Genomic DNA, 23,193 nt, shown 5'->3' with positions numbered 1-23,193 from the left:
GGAATTCCACCTATACTCTCTCCTTTCTGCCAACACTTCTGATAACCACAAGAGGCTTGTAGTTTTCTGCTTCACCACAGCATTTTCCCCTCCTTGCCTTTATTTATGCTGTCCTCTCTGTCGGAATGCCTTCCCTACCTCTTCATTGACTGGTGTTCATCAAACCCATTCCCTCTTCTTTCTGGCTACACAAGTAAGACTACATTTCCCAGACTCCCTTGCGGTTAGTTGGAGCCATGTGACTGGGTTCTAGCGAATAGAAGGTGAGCAGAAGTGATGTGTGCCACTTCCAGGCCTGATCCATAAGAACACTTCCCTCTACAGACTAATGCAGAGGACCAGAACACCAGGAGAGGTGAGTGGAAAAGGTGGTGGGGTGATAAGGACACAATCCAGGTCCGTTAATCTCCATTTGGAGGGGAGCTACCTGCTGATCATCAGGAATACCTATTTGGAAAGTGGGAAATAAAGGTCGTTTCCGCAGCCAGTGTTACCATAACTAATACACTGACTTCTAACAATATTCTCCCACCTCCTGGGGATTATGACACAATTGTAACCCAGATGTGAACCACTCCGATGTCCTCCTGACAGCTGGAGGCTCCCTCATCCTTGATACTTAATTTTAAAGGCTGAAATTTCTTCATACTGAAGGGAAAGTTTGGAGCTCATCTCCTCCCACCTCCATTCCTACCCACATCTCCTGCGTCTTCTAAAAGAAATTTCTCCTGGTCACATCTTGCTCTGATATCACTTGAATGATAGAGTTCTTTGGACTTTTCTGTTTCTTAGAAAACCATTCCCTTCCTTTTGTGTTTAAAGTAAGTTCTGGTTTGAAAGGAAAGAATGGCCACGTGGGGCCGTCAGTCATAGGTTTGTTCTCACTTTGAGTCTTGCTGAACTCCCATGCATCAGGGTCCGTGGGAATTCTGTGCAAACACTCTATGTGAATGGGGAGACAGGGAACAGTGGGTGTACACATGATGCCTGTCTCTGGGCATGAGTTTAAGTGGTAAACAGATTTTATTCAGTAACTACTGATATGAGAGGAAAGAGCTGAGCTCCCTTCTATTTTGTGCAGATGTGACTGGGCATTTTAAAGGGGGGTAGGGGAGGGGTAGAGTCAGAGAAGTGAAAAATGATAAATGGTTGGTCAGCTCAATCTGGCCCGCTGTGTCTGCTGGCTGGTAGTTATCCAAGTTGGAATGCTGCCCTCCCACAGAGGCTGGGGGACAGAGGTCTTATCCTTCCTAATGATTGCATTTCAAAAGAATGGCTTTCAAGTCCTTGAGAAGGACACCTCTGCGTTGTAGGAGATACATATTCACAGTTGTGAGTTCTCTGTAGCAAATTGTTGGGAAAGGCGGTTTCAGGTGTGCAGTTTTCTCAGCCACGTAAGAATGGGCCATGGGCCTGGAACACTTCCTTCCCCAGAGCTAAGGAGCCCACACAGCCTGTACAGAGCTTGCCACCTTGTGTGGGGAAGTCCTTCCCTGTTGCAGACTCAATGTGTGCTCCTTTGTTCTGGTTAAGCATGTGTGTCAGTGGTCCTCAGACACACCCTCAGCTTTCAGTATTTCAGATTCCAGAAAAAGGGGGTCCTTCTGCTATAGCATCAGAAGCGTTGAGCGTAGTCCCTTGTCCTGTGTACGCTGCCATGGGGGGTTGACACACATCATTGGAGCTGATCTAGCTCTGTCTCTTTTCTTTCTATGAGTATTGTCACAACCCAGGGGCTTCAGCAATCATATCAGCTTACAAGGTCATGAAAGTTTTCTGAACGAGTGCCACCTGAGCTGGCATCTGTAGGCAGGAGAAACTTCATGGGCAGAGAGTCTGTGAAGATAGGCTGGGACTAGATTATGTTGGGTGTTATGTGCCAGTATTGTGAAATTTATCACGTAGGCCTATGCTTCTGTATACAGGGTAAGTGGCACTGGGCCAGGATTTGATATTCAAACCAGGTAAGCATGGTCCTTCATGGAGCACTGATTTTATTAGAATACTTTTCTAGGAGGAAAACCCATTATTTTTTATATTAGAGTCAGTGTCATGGAATAGAATACAAAATTAAAATTCATTTCTTTTAAGATTTGAGACTCCAAATAACTTCCTCTGGTGCTGGTGGAAATTTTTGAGTAGCTGCCGATCAGAGCAGCCATCAGAAATGGGGCCGCAAGGTAAACGGAGTCAGACAGACGTGCGCGTGGTGGACGGGAGAGAGACAAGGGGCCCCCAACAAGCTGTGGAGTCAAGGAAGGTTTCCCAAGTGTCCCTAGACTAAGCCACACAGTCTCTTACCAGTATGAGAAGGAAAGTTTAGAAATGACAGCAGAAATCTTTAAGGCACAAACAGGTTAGGCAAATGGGGTCTTCTTTTGGGATAGAGTGACTTCAGTAGGATGTGGCATGCAGCTGGGCAGAGAAAGGGGGACCTTCAACCTATCTTGGACTCTCCCTTAAGTTGCAAAGAGGCAAGCAACTAAAGATTTAGACCAATGGTTGGCAAACTATGAGCCACAGAACAAATCCAGTCCTGTGCTGGGTTTTGCATAGCCATGTGCTAACAATGTATTGACAATTTTCAACGGTTGAAGGAAAACATAAAAAGAAAGGTAAGATTTCTTGAAACAGGAAAATCATACAAAATTCAAATTTCAGAGCCCATCAATTAAGTTGAATTTGAATACACCCTGATGGCTCCCTTATGAGTTGGCTATGCTGCTTTCACAGTACCGTGACAGAGTTGAGTAGTTGCAACAGAGAACAATGGCCTACAAAATCCAAAAGCTCTACTGTGTAGCCCTTTACAGAAGATGTTTGCCTAGCTTAGACCATTCACAAGGAAGGAGGCCCCTGTGGACGTAACCCTCTCCCCTTTGACTCTGCACCCTCTGCTTTGTCTTCTGCAATGATGCCCGCCTACACCTGCATTTCCCAAACTGCTCTGCGAGAGGGCAATGGGTGTTCCATGAAACGGAAAGGGTTCTTTAACAAATTAAATCCTGGGTTTTAAAAAAAAGATAAAGTGATTTTGTTAGCGGAAATGTTTTCAGCTCTTTAAATATGTTTTGTGGCGATCCAAATTGGGGATGTGAGTTTTAGCGTTTCCCAAACTTATTTCACCTCTTGACAATGTTTCAAGGAATATCTATTCTGATCTCAAAATGTTCCACTGCACCCAGTTCAGGAATGCTACTCTGTACCTTTACCAGATATCAAACAATCGCTTTCTAATAGGAAGCAAATGCATCCCCCTTCTTCGTGAAGACGCCAGATCGTTCACTACCCTCTTCGGGCTCAGGAATTTACTGAGGCAATTGCTTCCTTCCCTACGGACACGTTCACTGCCCCATCTCTGATCTCATTCCCCTGCCTACACACACATCTCCCCCTCAAAGCCACGGAAAGACAGGAATTGTAAGCTGGAATAACCCCATAGTGGGTCATGAAATCGATTTAGAGGATCAGGGACCAGCATTTTTAAAAAATAGTAAAATAAAAGAGGATATAAAATATCAGAGTGCATCTCAATAGCACTTGGTGAAATTTTTGTATGGGTTCTGGGTCACGGCATAAATTGTATTTCTTACTTTAGGTCATGGTCAGAAATGTTTGAAAGCCACTGTGCTAAGGTGTAAACAAAATAAAAGAGCACAACAGAGCCTGGTAGCTAACATTTGATTAACAAAAACGCTGTATCTGCCCCACCACTCATTCTTCTCATGTGTTTCCACCACCTCAGGGTGTCCATTTTAAATGACAAATATAAGGACCTGAGGACTGTGTCTTTTGATTAACCTCTGTATCTTCTACCCCACACTGGCTGTGGGACTCACTTTCCTACAGAGGCTGCATAAATGTGTGTTGTTGATCATGAAATGGAATTAATGGAGCTAATAGAATAAGCTCTCTGGTTTTTACTGCCACTGTCTGTTATAGCCCTATGCCACGTCCACTCCTGCTTGGTCTTTCAGAACGCTCTCCATGCACCATCTAAGGTGACCCAAGAAGCAGCACTTCTCTCATCAGCAGAAAATGCACACACCTGGCTTCAAGCTCTTCCCCAGCTGTGACCTTTCTACATTTGCACTCTCTGTTCTGCCCCCTCTTGCGGGCTCCCTCTGCTCCAGGCACTGATTTCAGGAATCTTCCGTGAGTTCACGTGCACTGTTGCTCCCTCTGCCTCACTTCCTTCAGGCTTTCCTCCTGCTGAAATCCTTCTTACCCATAAAGCTCTACGTTGTACAGACCTCTCTGTGAAGCCCCAACACTCAGTTACTTGCGTCCTTTTTCATGGCCCTGCAGGTCTTTGTGCATCTATAGAGTAATGGTGACACAGAACTGTAAACTCCCATGTGCCAATTGCCTCCCCTGCCCATTGGTCGCACCAGAACAAGGGATATGTTTTATTCCTTTCTGAATTGTCCATGCCCGGCATGGACTGGCCCAAAGTAGGGGCCCAATAATGTTTTCAGTGGGAGTGAAAAAGAACAGAGTGTGAGCTGTCAGAGGGAACACAAGTTTCCTTGTGGGGTAGGCCATATTCCGTCCTCCCACCTCTAGCTGCTCTCTAGCACCCCGCACAGGGCCTGCTTGGCAGGCTGCAGAGTCTGTTCATGAGATGGATGAATGGAGACCAGATATGCACATACATGGCAGATATCTCAGGTAGAGAACTGAGGCAGCTGCCTCTTCTGCAGGGACTAACCCACTTAGAGTCACAGTCAGGCCATTCCACATGCAAGGGAGAAGTATCCATTGCCCTCAGAGCTCTAACGTGATCACAAGTCCAGCACCTCTTACAGTGGACAATGAATGACTTGTAGAATTAGCCCAAATGTGAGCTTTATAATAGCTGTGAATGTTGAGAACTTCAGGATTCAGAAGTTTTTGTTCTGAATTTCCTGAAAGCTTTTCTGTTTCGATCCCATCCTCTTGTACTGCCCTCTCCTTCCACTTCATCCCCACTCACCCCACAACCCACTTGCCTGTTTCCTCCTAAAGCTAGAACACTGCTTCTCTCACCTGCCAGCACCCAACAGGATGCCTGCAGCTCCCCAAACTTCCGTGCCACTTCTGATCAGAGCAGTGCCTTCTCTGTAGAAGGCCTAATTGTCTTGAGGGAGGAAGAGAGAGACAGAGAGAGAGAGACCATGATGATCTGCTTCACCTGAGCCAAAGAAGTTGCTAAAGTTTGAAAAGGGACAAAAGTCATTTGTTGGTGTGGGGACAGAGTCCCAGAGAGCAGTTTCCAGGCTCTCGGCCTCATATGGAAAGGTGCTGGCTTGGGTGGTAGATGGCCATCAGCTGTAACTAGTTGGCCATGAGCTGTAACCAGGTAGCCATTAGCCACTGATATAACTGCAGTGGCTGAACTAGCAAGTGCAGATTGCAGTTAGCAAGGGGTGGTTGGTTGGCAGAGAAGCGGACGGCGGGTTGCAGCTCGTGTTGATCCTACTTCCTGTGTCTCCAACGCAGCCGCCAGCGAGACTGTAGTGGTATGAACCCCCCATCCATGGCTCCATTGGTGTTCCTTTTTGGCCTTGCCATATGCTGTGTTCTTATGCAGGGAGTGGGACCAGAGACCCCGCATGACACCCTGCATGAGAGTTGGATTCTATCAGGAAATCCATGCAAAACCGTAGAACATTTACTTAATCAGGAAGGCCACACGAACCCGAGTACAGAAGGAAAAGAAACAAGGCCCTTGGGACAGTCTGGGCTCTCAGCCAGATGTGAAGGGAATGTCATTTATGACCTTTATTCTCTTTGGGATCTGTGGATTCCCGAGAAGCAGAACTGACATGATTAAAATTAGTTTTGAGGCTGCTGGCACCAGGCACAGAGGTCAAAAGGCACCAAAGAGAACATCATACTTGATGGAGGCTGATAATGAATTCATTTCAATTAAACTTGATCTACTAGGCAATCCACCATGTGCCAGGGACTGGACTCAGCCGTGGGGCTCTGAAGGCCAAGTGTATGTACCTGGGTGTTCCGGATAGTTCAGAGCCAGTGACTCTACTGCTCAGCATCTTCCCTTCCAGGCATGCTTCCTCCTGGTGACCCTCACCAGCTCAAGGCACTGCTCTCGATCTCACTGCCTAGGCCAGAAGTCTGGGTCTTGTCCATGCCACCTTCATCACTACCACACCTCTCATCTGGTAAACAAAACCGGAAGACCTCACTTCCTAGATATTTTCAGGTAGAATCCCCTGGGTCCTTTGTGTGACCAGCCAGCCTTAGGTGAGCTGGCCTCTGCCTGACTCTCCAGCCTCAGACCTCTCAGAAACCCCTTTCCTACTTCCCATCCCATTTGGGGGGCTCTATAGTGTGGATCTGTGATGCTCCGTCAGAACTGCAACAGGAAACATACCACAAGGCAAATGACAAACAGGGCACAGTATCTGTAACCTATATGAAAGTCTAAGGGTGACTATACAAACAGCCATGACAGGTCAATAAGAAAAACATGAACAGTCCAAAAAGAAAAAATATATACAGAAACAGGAATTAAAAAAAGAAAAAGAAAACATGTAGGGTGAATAAATAAAAGCAAAACAAATAAAAAGAAAAATACAACATATGTAGGGTGAATAAAAAAAATTTAAAAACCCTAAAAAACCAAACTTTAATAGTAACAGAAGAAATACAAATTAAAACAACAATGACATATGTTCTGCCTTTCTTGGTGAAATGAGGAGAATTAAGACCACTCCTGGGCAGCTGCTGAAGTATAAATTGGCAAAGAATTTCTCATGGGAAACTTTTGCTATATGAAAGAAAAGTCTATAAAAAATATCTATAACATTGATTAAGCAATTCCACTGATACAAATTTATCCTAAGGAAATAATTAGTATATTGGGAATTTTTTTCACTTTAGGGATGTATAACACAGCGTGATTTTTAATGGTGAATGTATGGGAATAATCTACAGTTTCAACAATAGTTTTCTCTTTTTTTATTAAAGTAAATTCTGTAAAATACACTATAGGCATCAATTTAAAAGGCAAGTCTGGAAGTATAATTGTTGACATGAGACAAATGTTTATTGGTAAGTTTTAAGAAAAACAGTTTTTTAAAAAATATATATATATATGGCAGTATTTTTATTTAAAAATTTTATGTGCATAAAATGCAGGGATAATATATACCCAAACTGTAAATATTGGTTACATCTAAAATAGAGTTACTGGTGAGGAAATTTTGGGAAGCCTTTCTGCATTTTTCCATCTTGGAACAATAAAAATGATATACCTTTATAATAAAAAGTGGTTTAAAAATAATTCAAACAAAATTGCCAAACTTAGAGTTATTTATTATTGAAGGAAAAGATTTGAGCCACTTAATTTTAAAAATAGACTTAAGAATTTACTTCAATCTAGAAGGCATTTATTCATTTTCTAAGAGCAGACATGGTTGTGTGCTTGGTGTAGAAAGCACTGCATTAAAATGATAATTCCCACAGCAGCTTAAATAAACCTCATGAAATTCCAAAGTATGAAAATTTGTTTGATTTATGAATCTTGACTATCATGCCAGAGTCATTTTCATGTTCATTAACTTAGGTAATAAAAAGAAAATACATTTAAAAATAAAATGACACAGTTACACGAGGATCACACGTGTCAAAACTAATTGAACTGCACATTTAAGATCTACACATTTTGCTATATGCAATCATACCTCCAAAATGTGAAGCCAGAAAAATAAAAACATCCATAAAAGTGACACAAAATATTTTACATTTGTCATCTTGAGTGTTTAATGGCTCTCTAATATTGAATCAATTAAAAAACCAAACACAGGAGTACTTCCACTTCTGACTGTGATGGAGTAGTCAGTATTACACAAACTTCCCACTGAAAGCAACTATGAAAGCTGAATAAAATTATGAGAAGCAAAGAAAGAAACTTTTGAGAGGGTGAGAACTAAGTAGAAATTTTGATTTCTTGAAATGCTAGAGAGGGGAAAAAAATGAGTTGAGGACATGCAATGGAGAAAGGGCCTTGATAAGCCTCTAAGATTCTTGAAGGATACAATCAGAAGGGTAATCCAGAGGCAGACCCAACTCCACTGTACCCAGATGACGTACCCAGCCTCTGTCTGTCTTCCAGAAGTGGACAGAATCTAACCCGGAAGAAAATAACATCATCCAGAGCTTCTACTTTTCATACATTTTAGATCATCAATATAAAGTGATCAAAGCACAAGAGGAAATAGGAAGAAATCATTGAAAACTAAAAGACAAAAAGCCCAGAAAATAGGAAAATAGGACACCCGGCATTACACAGATATTTGAGCTATCAAATACTAACTTGAAGATAATGAGTCTGTGCTCCTGGCTCTCCACGAGCCCAGCGTCCTTCAGCCAAAGGCAAGGGCCGGTTCACCCCCGTAAGGACATCTCCATCTTTGTTATCACTGCCATGTTGTGTTGATTAGGGTCAAAAATTGCACACGCTGCCAGGTTATGTAAATAAGATGCAGCTTCTTTATTTTCTGCTAGTGATGGAACCTTCCTTTCATCCTACAGAGAATACACATGGAGGTTACACTTTAAACTTACCAGTTAGTAATATCTCACCCTCTGTAGGCTGGAATAGTCTCTTTGGAGTGACCAGGTCTCTTTTGGGTCAACGCTCAATCTTCCAGATTTCCCACCTCCTCTTTTTCAAGATGGCGTCTGGGTGTGGGGAAAGAGGAGATTTCAGGGTGCTGGGGAAGAATGGACTCTCATGCCATATGTTCCATTCCTGCTGTGTCCTTCCAGAGTCCTGCTGTCCACGAGGACGTCCCCTGCACCACTGCTGGCCTCTGAATCTGAAATCTATAGCTGGTGAGTTTGCCGTTGGTCTCAGCCCTTCCCACTCGTTGGCCCCATCTTGGCCCTTGCTGGTGCCACACCTGAGTGATGGGCCCTGCTCCCCCTCGGCTACAGGACCTCGTTACCCCTATACTGGAAAACCTCACCAGCCACATCATCAGCTAAGTTCTTCTTCTACAGGCCACAAGTGAATTTCTGAGTCTCTGCTACACCCCACTTAAGCCGAGGGAAGCTGGGGAATGCTAATTCACACATCCTCCTGCCATGTCGGTGGTGCCATATTTTTTACTCTGCCACAGGCATCCCATGCAGCTGAGAGAGTCCCCCTGTGGGATGGTCTCCTCCCAGCGCGTCCAACAGGAGACAGGGTGAAAACGTCCCTGCTCCTGTCTGTACCCTGCTCCTGTCTGTAACACCTACAGCCCTCAGTGTGGGCCTGAAGGGAGAGAGATCGTACTGTTAATATACATGTCTGACTGCTCACTTACCTCCCTCCGGTGCTCTTCTCTTTCACTTTGATGGCTCAGAAGGGACATGCTTCTCACTCTCCTTTCTGTCTGACCTAAAACGCTCCTGTGTCATTTCCTTCCTCTTACCAGTGACTCTTGAGGCCTAGCCGCCCTAGGCAAAGATCTATAGAAGGAGTTACGTGCTGAACCTCTACGTTTGAAGCTCTGTGAATACTATGGGACAACTGAGAATTAGGGATTACCAAAAATGAAAATATATTGGTTTCACAGTCCCCAAATATTCTGCCTTTTCAACACATTTTGATGCCGGGTGCTTGACATATTTTATAGCTAATTCTTACAGCAGGCCCACCAAGGAACTACCATTAGCCTCATTTTGTACAGGAGGGAAGTAGGATCAGACAGGTTAAGTTGCAGGTGCTCAGAGGCAGGATTCAGAGCCAGACGTGTGCATCGCACGTTCTCTTCCTCACAGCACACGTCCTCCCAGGCCTGTGGTATCCTCACGCAGCCCGGGTTATCACGTGGAAAATGCTCAGTTAGTGTCATCTACATAAATGAATAACGAAAGATGTGTGAATGAATTTCTACCACACAACCTAAAGAAACCCTGCATATATCCAAACACTGGTAGGGATAAATAAAAGTTTTCCTGTGACTTTTGCTAACAAGCATTACTCTCTGATGCTTTGCTGCTCAAAATAAAAGCACGTTTATATGTTATCTCATCTGACCTTTGTAAGGATCAAGTAAAGAAGAAGACAGAGCAGGGGCTCTAAGTCCATTTTATAATAGGAGAAACTGAGGTTCAGACTGCAGCAAAATGCACAAGGTAACACAACCGGAAGCAGACTTCTAACTCACTTTCCTTTCTCCTACATATGACATGGCACTGTGGTAATTACTGAGTGATATAACATAACTTGCGAGCTTTATGTCTAGTAATACAGTGATAACTCTGCTTAGTCAGGGAATGCTTATCCAGAATTCCAAACTATTCTGAGTATAGATAAAAAACCACAGAGCCCTTGTGGTCAACATAGAAGCTGCAGTCAAACCCTTAAAGGTCATGCAGTCCTCTGATAGATTTCCTCGAGTTCTCATTCAAAGCACTTTTTTAACAAATGAATCATGATGTATTTGGTTTTCAGCCCACAACAGACTGAAAATATCAAATGAGAGCAGGGAAGTGTGCACATTATCTGCAAGAAGATGGTGAGGGAGGAGACAGAAAGATGACTAAAGAGCATACACAGGAACCGTGGAGACCTAACCACCTAGGGTCAGCAGTGAGCAGACCCAACCACAACCCTTTGAGTGACGTCAGGACATCTTATTTTACAGATGTCTTAGGGGACAGCGCAAAAGTAGATCCCGTAGGAAGGTGATCTTGCTTCTGCTTTAACCTTTGTTCTTTTTGAATGAAATAGTCAGTGATGTATTAGTTCCCTATTGCTGCTGTAACAAATTACAACCCATGTAGTAGCTTCAGACAATGCAAATTTATTATCTGACTGTTCCAAAGGTCAGAAATCCAAACTGAGTCTTACAGGCTAGACTCAAGGTGTTGGCAGAGCTGCATTCCCACTGGGATCTCTAGGGGAGAATCTGTTTCCTTGACTTCCCAGCCTTTAGAGGCCGCCTGCATTTCTTGGCTCATGGCCCCTTCTTTGCATCACTCCAACCCCTGCTTCCATTGTCATGTCTCCTCCTCTTACTTTGACACTTCAGCATTCCTCTTATAAAGACACTTGCGATTACGTTGGGCCCACCCAGATCGCCTAGGTTATTTCCCTAGTTCACAATCTCTCACCAAATTACAGCTGCAAAATCTCTTTTGTCTCAGAAGGTAACATATTCACAGATTCCAAGACTAGGACATGAGTCTCTCTGAAGGCCCGTTATCTAGGCTAACACACTGAAAAGTGAATTTCACAATCAATTCTACATTAATGTCACCATTTTATTCTCTGCAATCCTCCCCTCACGTCTGGGAAAGGGAGACAACCGCCCTGGGAGGTGTCCACCAGCCCTTTCTCTGAATAGCCAGGAGGGTATTCAGCAGATACTGTGAAAGGCAAAAGGAGTACTATACACTGCAAAAAGAGCTCCCTGAAATATGTAAAGTAAATACCCAAAGGAACTTTGGTTTTATTGTCACAAACTGGAAAGAAGAAATGAAAGCCCACGTATGGTGTATGGTGTCTGACTTGGGGAAAGGAGGTCAGCCGTGGGCCGGGGTTTCCCGCACACTGCCTCATAAAACAGGCAGACGCAGGGCTCACGCTCATCAGAAAGAATATATGTCACAATGCTTTGTGGAAATCAGTGTGCCCAAACTTTACACAATTTCTCAGCCCAAATGGCTACATTTAAAGAGGAAAACTCCAGTTCATGGAAAGTTCATATATGTAGATAACAGAATAAGAAGTTGAGAAAAGTAAAATCTTCCAGACCACGGGTTCTCAACCTGGGATCCATGGGTTGTTTTTTATTTTTTTATTTTTAAGTCATGTGTAAAATTTAGTGTATTGGTATTATGTGCTTTTTTTTCCAGGAAGAGAATCCATAGCTTTTATCAGATTCTCAAAGGGATCTGTGACTTTATAAGATAATTTATATAAAGTGATCAATTAGGAATAGATTTTAAAAAAGACCTCATGTTGTTAATTGCCTGATACAAGAAGTTGTTTTATTTTATCTATGAAATGTGCTCAATGTCAACATAGGAAGCAATGTGTATGTGAGCCCCAGAGCTCAACCTCTGCACCCACTCACAGGGCAGAGGAAACCAGAAGCTAGCTTCCTGTTCTGTGGGAATGGTGGGTGGGACAGTGTCCCAAGGAGGACCTTTCCATATAGCTGCTGGCTCTGATCTCATGGATAAACAACGACAAAAGGCCATGTAACTATAGATTTGCAAGATGGCACAGTGGGTCACTGTGACTCCACAGAATGTAAACTCAGGGAGCGCAGAAATCTTTGCACGTTTTCTTAATGTCCATGCCGACAACCGTGCCTGACTATAAAGTGATCAATAGTAGTGATCAATAAAGATCCATAATGAATGAATCGATGGAGAGTTTTCTAAAACCCTATGAAGACTGTGGGTCCAATGAGGCTGACTTTTAAATTTCTTTTACCACTAACAAGAAATGTACTCGGTTTTATTTAAAAGCCAAATATTGGTGTTGAATAGGAAATTTTAATATTTTATTTATAATTGTTTTCATGCTTAAAGTTTGAAAGCTCTTCGATGAAACATTCTAACTTTCATCAACGCAGTATTTCCCTACATATATATATATGTGTATATGTAATATGTATATATGTATACATACACACACATATATATTATATATATGTGTGTGTGTGTGTGTATATCTAAAAGAAAAGCAGAGGAAAGGCCACTACCTGACTCTTTTTATTCACAACCATATAATTTAGGACCTTTGGCCCCATGGAAATAAAAGATCTAAGCGTCAGAGCTAACAACAGCAGGATGAAACGTTTCTGTTGTTAATGATTGAGAACCAACTTCCCATGCGTGGTGGAATTGAAGCGCGCTATCCCAGCTGTCATGTGCTAATTGGATTGCCTTTGGTATGGCTGGCAGAAGCCTGGCATGGATCATTTCCGTGGGTATCTTGTGTCTGGCCCACCAAATTGCAGCCTCTACACCCACAGTTTTGTTTTGAAGTCTGAGCACTTTCTCACATCAAAGTGTGGAAGGGAGGTTTCTGAATCAGAAATAAAGTCGATTTCTTGCATCACGGCCTGCAGCACCGAGATATTCTGAACCTCTGGAAGTTGTCTCACCAGAGCTTTACGTGTACCCATCAGTTTGCAGGGAAATGACTGGAAATGAGCCATGTTACAGAAAACATCTGGTTGAATGGTTCCATTCGCTCTTGAATTCTGGAAAAGCAGAGGCACTGGTGCCACAGAGCAGTGACAAAGTGGTGGCTTTGGAGAAGGTAAACCACTCCTGAATGTAGTTCAGCAAAGCAGTGAGTGCCAGGGGGAGGGTTGGTCTAACGAGTGGCCTTTGAGTTTATTCCCAGGGGAAGATGGAGGAATGAGGTCCTGAAGGGAGGGTCGCTCCTCGTCAGAGCAAACTGGACAGATGGAGTTCACAGAAAGGCAATTGGTGACTTTAGGTCATTTCCAAGATGCCAGCTGACTTTTCAGGCAGTGGTCACAAGCACGTACACCCTTTCCAGGGAAGGGGAGGAGATTTTGGAATGATTCAAAATCCTGGTTCTACCCTGGAGTTACTTCAAACCCGAAACTCAGGTGTCCCAGAAGGCCTCGCGTGCAAAACCAACCGATAGGTAGCCTTACAGACCAGTAAGGATGGAAAAGATTGCAAGACCAAGACACAAAGTTGAGGTGGCTCCAACACTGCTACTAAGACTGGCCCTTATCGGGCCAGATATTGGGGCCAGAGTTCAGGTCCAATGGGTACAGAGAGCCAGAGCTTATTTCAGACAGACACCAATAGTCCAGAAGGTCCAGACCGGGAGGCAGGCATAACTTAAATGCAGGCAACAGGTAGCACGTAGTCAGGTGAGCATCGGGATGTGGTTTGAGAGGGCAAGACGCCCGGTGGGACTCCAACAACCATCTGGGAGAAGGGGGAATGAGACATTCCAGCTCCAGAGGGAAGGGGCAAGAGCTCGCTGGTGTCAGGGGCCTAACAGGAATTCAGGTCAGGTGGGCACCTGGAGAGTTTTGCAGGGAACTGAAGCAATACGGGGCTCAGGCCCCGAGCCAGCAGGAAACACAGAAGATTCACTCCTGGAGCCCTGTGGCACCAGGGCTCACCCCAAAGTACAAAGCCTTGAGATATGCTAGTCCCTAATTTCAGACCTGTCTTGCTCCAGATAGCAGACATACCTTCCTGCTTTGGGACAAGTTAGGGAGGACCACCCTTTCTGGGAGAAGTGGGGAAAGTGAGGCTTGACACACCTGAAGGAAACTCACATCCCCATGTACCCGGAGCTACTCACCTGGGTCTGTGTCTCTCTCAAGGTCTCAGGCAGATCCAAAAACGTCTAAGGGACCAGGAGGATGAAACCAACTGGACCCGTGCCTGGACCTTTGCCCAGTGACAATGTCCTTGCCCTTGAAATTGCTGTCTGAACACATGGAAGTGAAAGAGAGCAGATATTGTTTTAGTAAAACATACTACATAAATGATTCCTTTAATGTTGAATTTCAAAACTATGTCGCTATACTAGAACAAATTAATTTTATCCTAATTATGTTTTGACATTTGGTCCCTATCAATAACAACTATATACATATATTTACATATATATATATATATAAGTATAAAAACATATGTATAAAAACGAAAAGGTTTTTAACTTTTACATCATTCTGTAAACACATTTATTAAAATAAAACAAAACAAAATAAAATAAAATAAATATAATACTCCCTGAAGGCAGAATAGGGGAAACAAAAGTCTTTAAAAGGATGTGGAAATAAGGAACAGAAAGGATATTCTGAATTCAAAATCAGTCACAGGGCTTCCATTCCCGGCTTTGAGTCCAGAAAAGTCATCTTGACCTCTGTGGGCCTCCGTTTCTATAATGCACCTGCTCTTAACCCAGTTCAGGAGGCGTGGCCTCCCTTGAGTGCTGGACAGAATGGCAGAAAGGCAGAGGCATGCCTTGCGTGCTGGCTCTGGGGAGATCTGATCCACCTCTCGGGGCTTGAGCATAGGCAGTGTGTTACCCCAGCCCAATTCAAAGGAGTCAAGGCCGACAAAGGATGCTACCACCTGAAGCCTCGTTTGCTCCAGTAGCAACATGCTAACAGGCCCCAGACAGAAGACCTCACTGCCCTCCCTTCACTCTGCTCTCCCTGCCCCCATCGCAATTACAACCCACATCCCCAAACAAGCAACATAGATATTATCTGCAGCCTTGAAAGGGGTGAGCCAGAAAATGTGACTTTTGCCCCCAATTTGAAGATGTTTGTCCTTGCAAGTTTTCCGTGGTCTTTTCGTCCTCTGAGTCTGGATTGTTTTCCCTTTGGCACATGCAGCAACCACTTCTGATCCCTAGAAAAGTCCAGTGCCTTTGGACGGGTTTGATCCAAAAGGAAAAACCTTAGTAACCCCAAAAGGAAAGACCAACGAAACAGAGATCTGCCTAAATCCTGAACAGCCTGGATGACGCAGACTGGCCAACTAACTACCTCTATAACCTGGTCTCCAACCTCACGCACTGTTCTGATTACCGTCACATAACAAATGACCCCAAATTTAGGAGCTTAAAACAACCATTTCATTCTCTCTTTTGCTGGCAGGGCTCCACTGCTTGGTTCTTCCGTTCTACGTAATGTCAACTGGGGTAGGGGGGCTTGTTGGTACTGAACTAGCAGTTGGGCTAGTCTGGAGGGTCCAAACTAGCTTCACTCTAGTTGGAAGGTTGTAGTTGGTCTCATGCCCATGACGGGTGCCTTTGGAGTGACGGCTGAGTCAGCAGGGGCCTCCTCCCTCTCCCTGTGGTCTCAGGGTTGCACATAATCTCTGCAGCAGAGTAATCAGGCTTCTTACACAGAAGCCCAGAGCTCCAAGAAACCAAGGCAGAAGCTGCTGGTCTTCTCAAAGCCTGAGCCTGCCACTAGCTCAGGAAAACGTCTTCTAGACTGTATTGGTCAGCAGTCCCAGCCCAGCCCAGATTCAGGAGGAGGGCAAATGGACCCCATTTCTCAATGGCAGGAGTGTCACGGAATTTAGGGCCATCCCTTATCCAGCAGACACATACACGCATGGACACACACACACACACACACACATGCACTGGAACTGTGTGAAATGACAAGGAATTTTTATGACAGTGACTTTTAAAAGCACTATTCTGGATGTGGAAGGAGGAGAAAAATGCAGGCTAAGTCACACTGGCAGGCCCTCCCCCCACCAGTCCCTTAGACCAGGTACTCAGTCCCACTGTCCCCCTGAGGTCACTTCACTTTGCTCCTCTATAATCTTTAAGGCAGCCATCCTCCTCCCACCTCAAATCATGGCAAGCAATAAATTGTAAAGGCATCTCCGAGCTCCTGAAAGAGGACCAGCGGTTGCAGGTGCAGACACAAAGCCCCCCTGTCTCTGGCAGGTGAACCTGGGTCTGGCTGAACCCTTCCGTATTGCTCCGCAGAGCAGCTCGCTCTGGGGCTCAGCAAGGCAACACCATTGCTGCCTTTCTCCACTAGTCCAGGCTGGCTCAGGTCCACGGTCTTTAGGGGAATGAATTTTGCCATCTTATTACAAAATCCGTGACAAACCGGGAGGAAATTGCACGACTCCAGACTTTACTCCCTGACAGCATAACACTTTCGCTTCTTGGTTTCTCTACCCAGTTGTGGGGCTGCCTTTCAAATCCTAACTTGGACGCTCGGCCCTTATTCCATGCTTTGCTGACCTGCCTTTTCAATAGGATTTAGTTCTCAACTTCAAATGCCCTGCCTTTAACACTTTCTTTTTCCATAATACTCCTGAGACCATTCCAAAAAATGTCCTCACCTACTCCATGATGCTGCTATAACATCTAACGTATTTTCTCTGTTTGCTTGCTCTCCCTTTTTCCCCGTGAATATTTATTGAGTAACTGCCAGGATTCAGGAGCTTGTCCTGAGGTGATGGAGCTACATATGCTGCCCTCTGGCCACTGGCGGCCGTTGGGGGTGTCAAGGGCTCATGGAGGCCTGGCGTGTCCTGGAAGAACCAAGGATGCAGCCAGCACTTCTGCTTGGCTAGGACCAGGGAAGGCTTCTGAGAAGAGGTGGCCTTGAAGGGAAGGGAGAACTGTTCTGGAAGATAAGGAGGAGGACCTTCCGAAAGAGGGAAAGCTTGTGCAATGAAAGAGGCATGAACAGTTGGGAATGTCTGAGGACGTCACTGGTAATTGGGTGTCACCAGAATACAGGGCACGTGGAAGAGATTAGAAACGTGACTTGAGCAGGCTCCGGCGTCGAGCTGCCCTGTGAGCCTTTCGAGGATTTCACTCTTTCTTTGGTGGGCCATGGGGAACTTTGGGGGGCGGGGGGTGTAAGCAACAGGCAATATGACCTGTTGCGTTTTTGACTAAGATCGCTATATTTCTTCAGCTTTCATTTTATCTTTAATTTACTCTCCATCTCTTTCTCTTTCTCTAAAGGTGAAGCATGTCTTAACCTAAGGTCATTTAGGGATATATGTGTTCTGGTTATTTATTTGCCCATGTCTATAAAGTATATTCATCACACCCTCTCTCCCTCCCATCATCCTCCCACTACAAACACTGGCAGGAGTTTGGACGTGGATTTGGGTGCAGCCTTTCCAGCACCTGCTCTGTGCCAGGGACCGTGCGAAGCGATTCCGTGGTCCTCTCCTCCCCGCTTATGCTGTCTGTTCACTAAAGCCGGATACAATGACTTGGAAGATGGGGGGAGACCATAGGCCCTGATGTAGGAATTCTGAAGCAGCCTGCAATGCTGCTCTGAGCTTACAGTGTGCGTTGGGACCAGTGCAGTAAAAGAACCAGCCCCAGTCAGGCCGAGGCAAGTTCTCAGGCTTGCCTCTCATGTAGCTGGTTCACCAGTCAGACCACCCGGCCGTGGCCGCGCTAATTGGCCATATAATTGGAGGGTCCTCTCAGCTGCACTATCCCGCTCCATCCACGTGATCCATAGGCACCTTGAAGCTGCTTTTAGCATTTTGTTCACATTTCACGAGAGGCTTAGTGCATTTTTCTTAGGCTTCCTCCATGAACGGATCTCCAGAAGAGATGTCACTAATCCGTATATATTTTAAACATAGCCAATTCCCCAGTAAGGCAGGGGCCTATTCATGATAGTCCCCTGGCCACAGTTGAGCCCCTGTCATCTCGGTCTCTGTGATTTTCATGAGAATTTTTGTCAACTTGGGTTTCCATGAGCTCCCCAGGACAGGAATGGAGGGAAAAGTGCCTTTAGGGAGCATGTATCTGCACCACATTCAAAGAAAACCCCATCGGGAAGAATAGGACAGGCCAGTGTGCCCATTCCACCTTCCAGAAATTCATATTGCAAGGTAATCAAACACAGTCAATTCAGAAAGAAACAATATTCACATGTATGTATGTATAACATACATGTTAACAATTGCTGCCCAACATTCTAGTTCTCCTTCTACTTAGAACTCTGATTATTAGCTGAGCACTTTGCCAACAGAATAAAGACCAGCTTCCCTTGGAGTTAAGAGTGGTTATAGGACTCAATTTCCCAGCATCCTTTGTAGCCAGGTATGGCCAATGAGATGTAACCAGAGTATTGGAGGAGATTTGGAAAGAAGCTTCTAATACGGGAAGATGTGAGCTCCACTAGCCTTCTTCTTTCTTCTACTACGAGCCTGGGACATAAGCATGATGGCTGGAGCTGTAGCAGCCATTTTAGACCTTTAGCTGATCGTAAAGCTCTAAGTCAGTTCTAGGTTAGTGGGACAAAATATTAGGAGGTTAGGTCCCTGAAGACACCATGGGACTTCCACACCAGACTTGAACTGCTGAACATCACACTTCTTTTGTTTAAAAGTAAATGAAAGAAGAAATGAATGAGCCTCAAGCTTATTTCAGCTATGCTTATTTTATTTTATTCTGTTATGTGTATTCAAACTTAACTCTACACTTTGGAGATCTAGGTAAAAGTAGTTTAAGCCACCTTCTCCCCAGTTTATAGCATATGGGAGTCCAAAGCCCCCCTTAAGATACCATGTTTCCCCGAAAATAAGACCTAGCTGGATAATCAGCTCTAATGTGTCTTTCAGAGCAAAAATTAATACAAGACCTGGTATTATTTTACTACAGTATAAGACCAGGTCTCATGTAATATAAGACCAGGTTAATATAATGTAATATAATATAACATAACATGACATAACATAACACAACATAATATAATACCAGATCTTATATAATATAATATGATATGATATGATGATATATGATACCAGGTTTTATATTAATTTTTTCTCCAAAAGACGCATTAGAGCTGATTGTCCCTCTAGATTTTACTTTCCTGGAAATGCGGTACCTATGGACCCCTGAGTGTGTCTTCTTGTCACTCTGCCTCCACACTTGTTTCTACCTGTGCCTTCTTAGCTCTGCCCTGCTCTGATACAAACATGAAAACTGTTCTCACTGATTTCCACAAAAACCCGTTCAGATCTGGGTAAAGTATTATCTCTTACATGACACAGCAAACAATTTACAAGACTACACTGGACATTTCTATTAGCTCAGGCCTTTCCCCCCCTAACCTCCCGGCACCTTTCTTGGCTCTTTAGCCAGGAAGATCCCATTGTCTCATCCATCCCTGTTTCTCCCTCTGTCTCTCCTTTCTCTGCTCTTCCTCCCTTCCTTCAGATTCTGTCCAAATTCATCTGCCTCACTCATAAAAAGCAATTCACTTGCCACAGCTCCTTTCCCCAAACTTTCCATCAGGTGCCCAGCAGACAAAAGAAATTCTACTTAACAGAATCCACTCTCCTTAAAAGGCAATTGTAGTTATTAGTGGCTTCCTACTCTCTGCCAATGAGTGTGAACGCAACTCTAAAGCCCTTAGGAACCTCCAAGTGCATGGAAGAGAGGGTGGGGCGTGTGGGGAGTGAAAAAGGAGTGTTGGAACCCAGGTCTTACTGTGTGTCTGAGTCACTTTGCACTGTTGCCAGGCCATGCATTGCTGCTTTTAATGCATCGAGGCTGGTCCGCTGATTTCCTGGTGTGTGTCTCTTCCTGCTGGCAGCTACCAGCGTATCTCTTGGAAGACGGGTTCCTGAGTCTTCACACTCTCTCCCCTGGATGTGGTCACTTCCTCTGGACATTACAAGCGTCCGTCCCTCCAGTGAGAGTACCCATGATTGGTCACACCTCTCGGGTTTTCCAATTTCCTACTTTGTATCTACTTATGTGCATTATTAAAATGAAAATCCCTTTAAATGTCCTCAGAAAATATACGAAGCAAAACATTAAAATTCCAATGTTATTTGAGAAGGATAACATTAGTTCATCATTAGCTTTAAATTGATCTAACATTTACCATTAGATTTTTTCCCTCACGTTGTCTCTTTAATCCTCACAACCTTCCTGTAATAACTGGCATTACAGACCCCATTTTATATTATGAGTAAATTAACGTATACCCAGAAAAGTGGATCTGCCTGCCTAGGGCACACAGCTAGTTGGTAGTGAAGCTAGGATAAAGATGGAAGTTCCCCGATCCTAAGCCCAGAACAACTTTAATTAGCCGACATGCGCCGTTGTCATGGATTAATTTACCATTCCCTAGCAGAGAACAGAGAGAGGATTGAGTAGAGCTAGAATAAATAAACTAACTGGGGAGGAGAGGGTAGGTGTGAACCGAGGACCACGGTACAGAATCCTGGAAGCCAGAAGCAACAAGAGGGACATTTGGTGTCAGAAAGAGGAAGAAGCCAACGAGAAGAGGTGCTTTTGTGACAACAGCAGCTTTTACAATACCTCCTGTCACCCAGGAGGTGTTTTTTTCTTTTTTTTTCCTGATGAAGGAATTTGCTGTGACTGAGATGGTTGAGGCCAAGGCAGGTCAAAAAATAATTAGGAAGGTATATTCAGACAGAACAAGCCAGAATCACGGGTATAACATGAGGGCATGATAAACCCTCAGCCTACAGAGACAGACAGCGGTTTGAATCGGAGTTCTCTGAGTGACGAAGTGCTCCAAGGAGCAAATCTCATTCTCAAAAGCAGATTTTGAGAAAATCAGAATTGGAGCATCTGACAGCAGGCATCTAGGGACATTGTACCCAGTCCAACTAGTTGTTATAAACCACAGCCTTGGTGACAGGAAGGAGGCTTTATCTAGTGGCGGATGGGCACATGCCCTCGTGTTAGCAGCAGCTGGCAAGACCACTTCCTGATTTCCGTGTTCCTCTTTCGACCCTGCTCAGTAAGAACCCACCCTTCAAGCTTGAAAATTGCTTCCATTGATGGAAGTCCTACTATGTGCCACATACTGCCATGACATACCACTACAGCTGAGGAATCTCACCCCTGGAAACGGGGAGGGACTTGCTTAGAGCTGCAGGTGAGTCAGTGGTGCCCAATGGCCAGCCCGATTCCTGAGCACACAGAGTGTCCAGGTTCACCATCCCTGGGGTGGCTGTGGGTGGAACCGCCTGAGTCTCTCTCTCTCTCTCTCTCTCTCTCTCTCTCTCTCACACACACACACACACACACACATAACCAAGAGCCTAAAACTTGCATACAGCCTTTCACTAAGAAACTCTTGTCCCCCTGAGATTTTCCAGGCCTGCTTGTAGCTATAAATCTACCCCAGGAGGACCTTGGGAGGCCAGGTATTCTTCTGGAAGCCATCTGAAGACCCTCACCCATCTACAGTTAGCCAACTAGGCTGTGCTCCTGGAGTGCTGCCAACACACGAAGGCGGTCCGTCCACGCGGCCCCTTCTGGTCCATGCCGCTTCCCCACACCGTGGCCTGCAGCTACCATAGGTGTCTCAGAATGCTCTCGAAGCCTGGCCAGTCTGGGTGCAGATTTCATCACACTCCTGCTGGGACACTCCCCAGAGCTTACTTCTTGCCACGCACACTGCTTTGTGGTTTGGATGCATTATCTATTGTCATCCTTCCAGCAACTGAGACAAATATTGTGATTATCCCAAAATAAATGAGCAAACTGCAGCGTGGAAAGTTTGCCTCCCTGGTCTGGTCTAGGACTCAGAAGTCAACCATGGATGTGCTATTTGGACTTGGGTCTTTTTGTCTTTGTAGCCAGTGCTTCCCCAGGAAGTCTCGGGGGCTTGTCTATGCCTGACCCCTGCGGTAGTCCTGGTGACCTCCAGATCTTCCCTTGGTCACAGGGTCCCAAAGGAAGCCGCAGGCCCACGATGACCCAGGACATCCCTGGAGTCTGTTGGCCCAATCTGCGCTGGGGTTACCAGTAAGGAGACGCTCTGGGTGTGTTACCTGTGCTGCACATTCAGAGGTTTAACCAACTGGCATTTGTTAATGCTTGAATAAAACGTGGTATTTCCTACAGCCTGGAAAGAAGGCAACTCTGAAATTCTGCCTGCTACTTAGAATGCTGCGCTGAAGTAAAAGCAGGAGTTGGAAGAGGGGGAAGGAGAGGGGGGAAAGGGGAGGGGAGGAGCCTCTACCAAGTTTGATAGCTTTCCTGGTATTTCATAAAGTTTATCATAAGCTTCCTTCAGAGCCCCAACAGGGAGAATAAAAATTGCATGATCTCCTGCTAATCTAGATTGTGGTACTTTGGCCCAGTCCCTTTATCTTGTCTGAGAATGGCATGTGACTTTACTGTATCCTGTTTTAGAAAACAAAGCACTTAGATTATATGTCTTTCTTCTTTCACTGATCTGGTTCCATTTTTTTTTTTTCCTCCAGAAAAACAGCATTAAGTTCTCATCTTCAAAACAGAAAATCAGTCCCTTAAAAATTAACAAATCACCCCCAGGTGGGGAATGCAAACACACTCTGAAATTCTGAAGCAAAGAGCTGCATCACACACAGCCAAGGAAACATGAATTGGTTAACGTGGAACAGTTTTTTCTTCTTAGGTTTAAAACCCAGCCATGCTGACTGCCTGCGACTGTATTGCTCACTTTCTGTACCACACATGAAAGGCCTTGAGAAAATTGGACCCTTTGAAGAATAATCCAGTTTCTTTAGAGGAAAATCACTACTTAACCAGAATATTCTTTAGCAACAAAATAAGGAACCCAGCCTCACTGTATCCAGCTGTTGATAGCAAAACGAAATAACTCCTGAATATGACGAATTACAATTTCTACAATTTGTGGGTGCTGCTGAACCATTTGTTACAGGGGTGTGTGTGTGTGTGTGTGT

This window comes from Rhinolophus sinicus, linkage group LG09 (genome assembly GCF_036562045.2).
Source record: "Rhinolophus sinicus isolate RSC01 linkage group LG09, ASM3656204v1, whole genome shotgun sequence".
NCBI classification, from domain to species: Eukaryota; Metazoa; Chordata; class Mammalia; order Chiroptera; family Rhinolophidae; genus Rhinolophus; species Rhinolophus sinicus.
Note: the sequence above shows the minus strand (reverse complement) of the source record.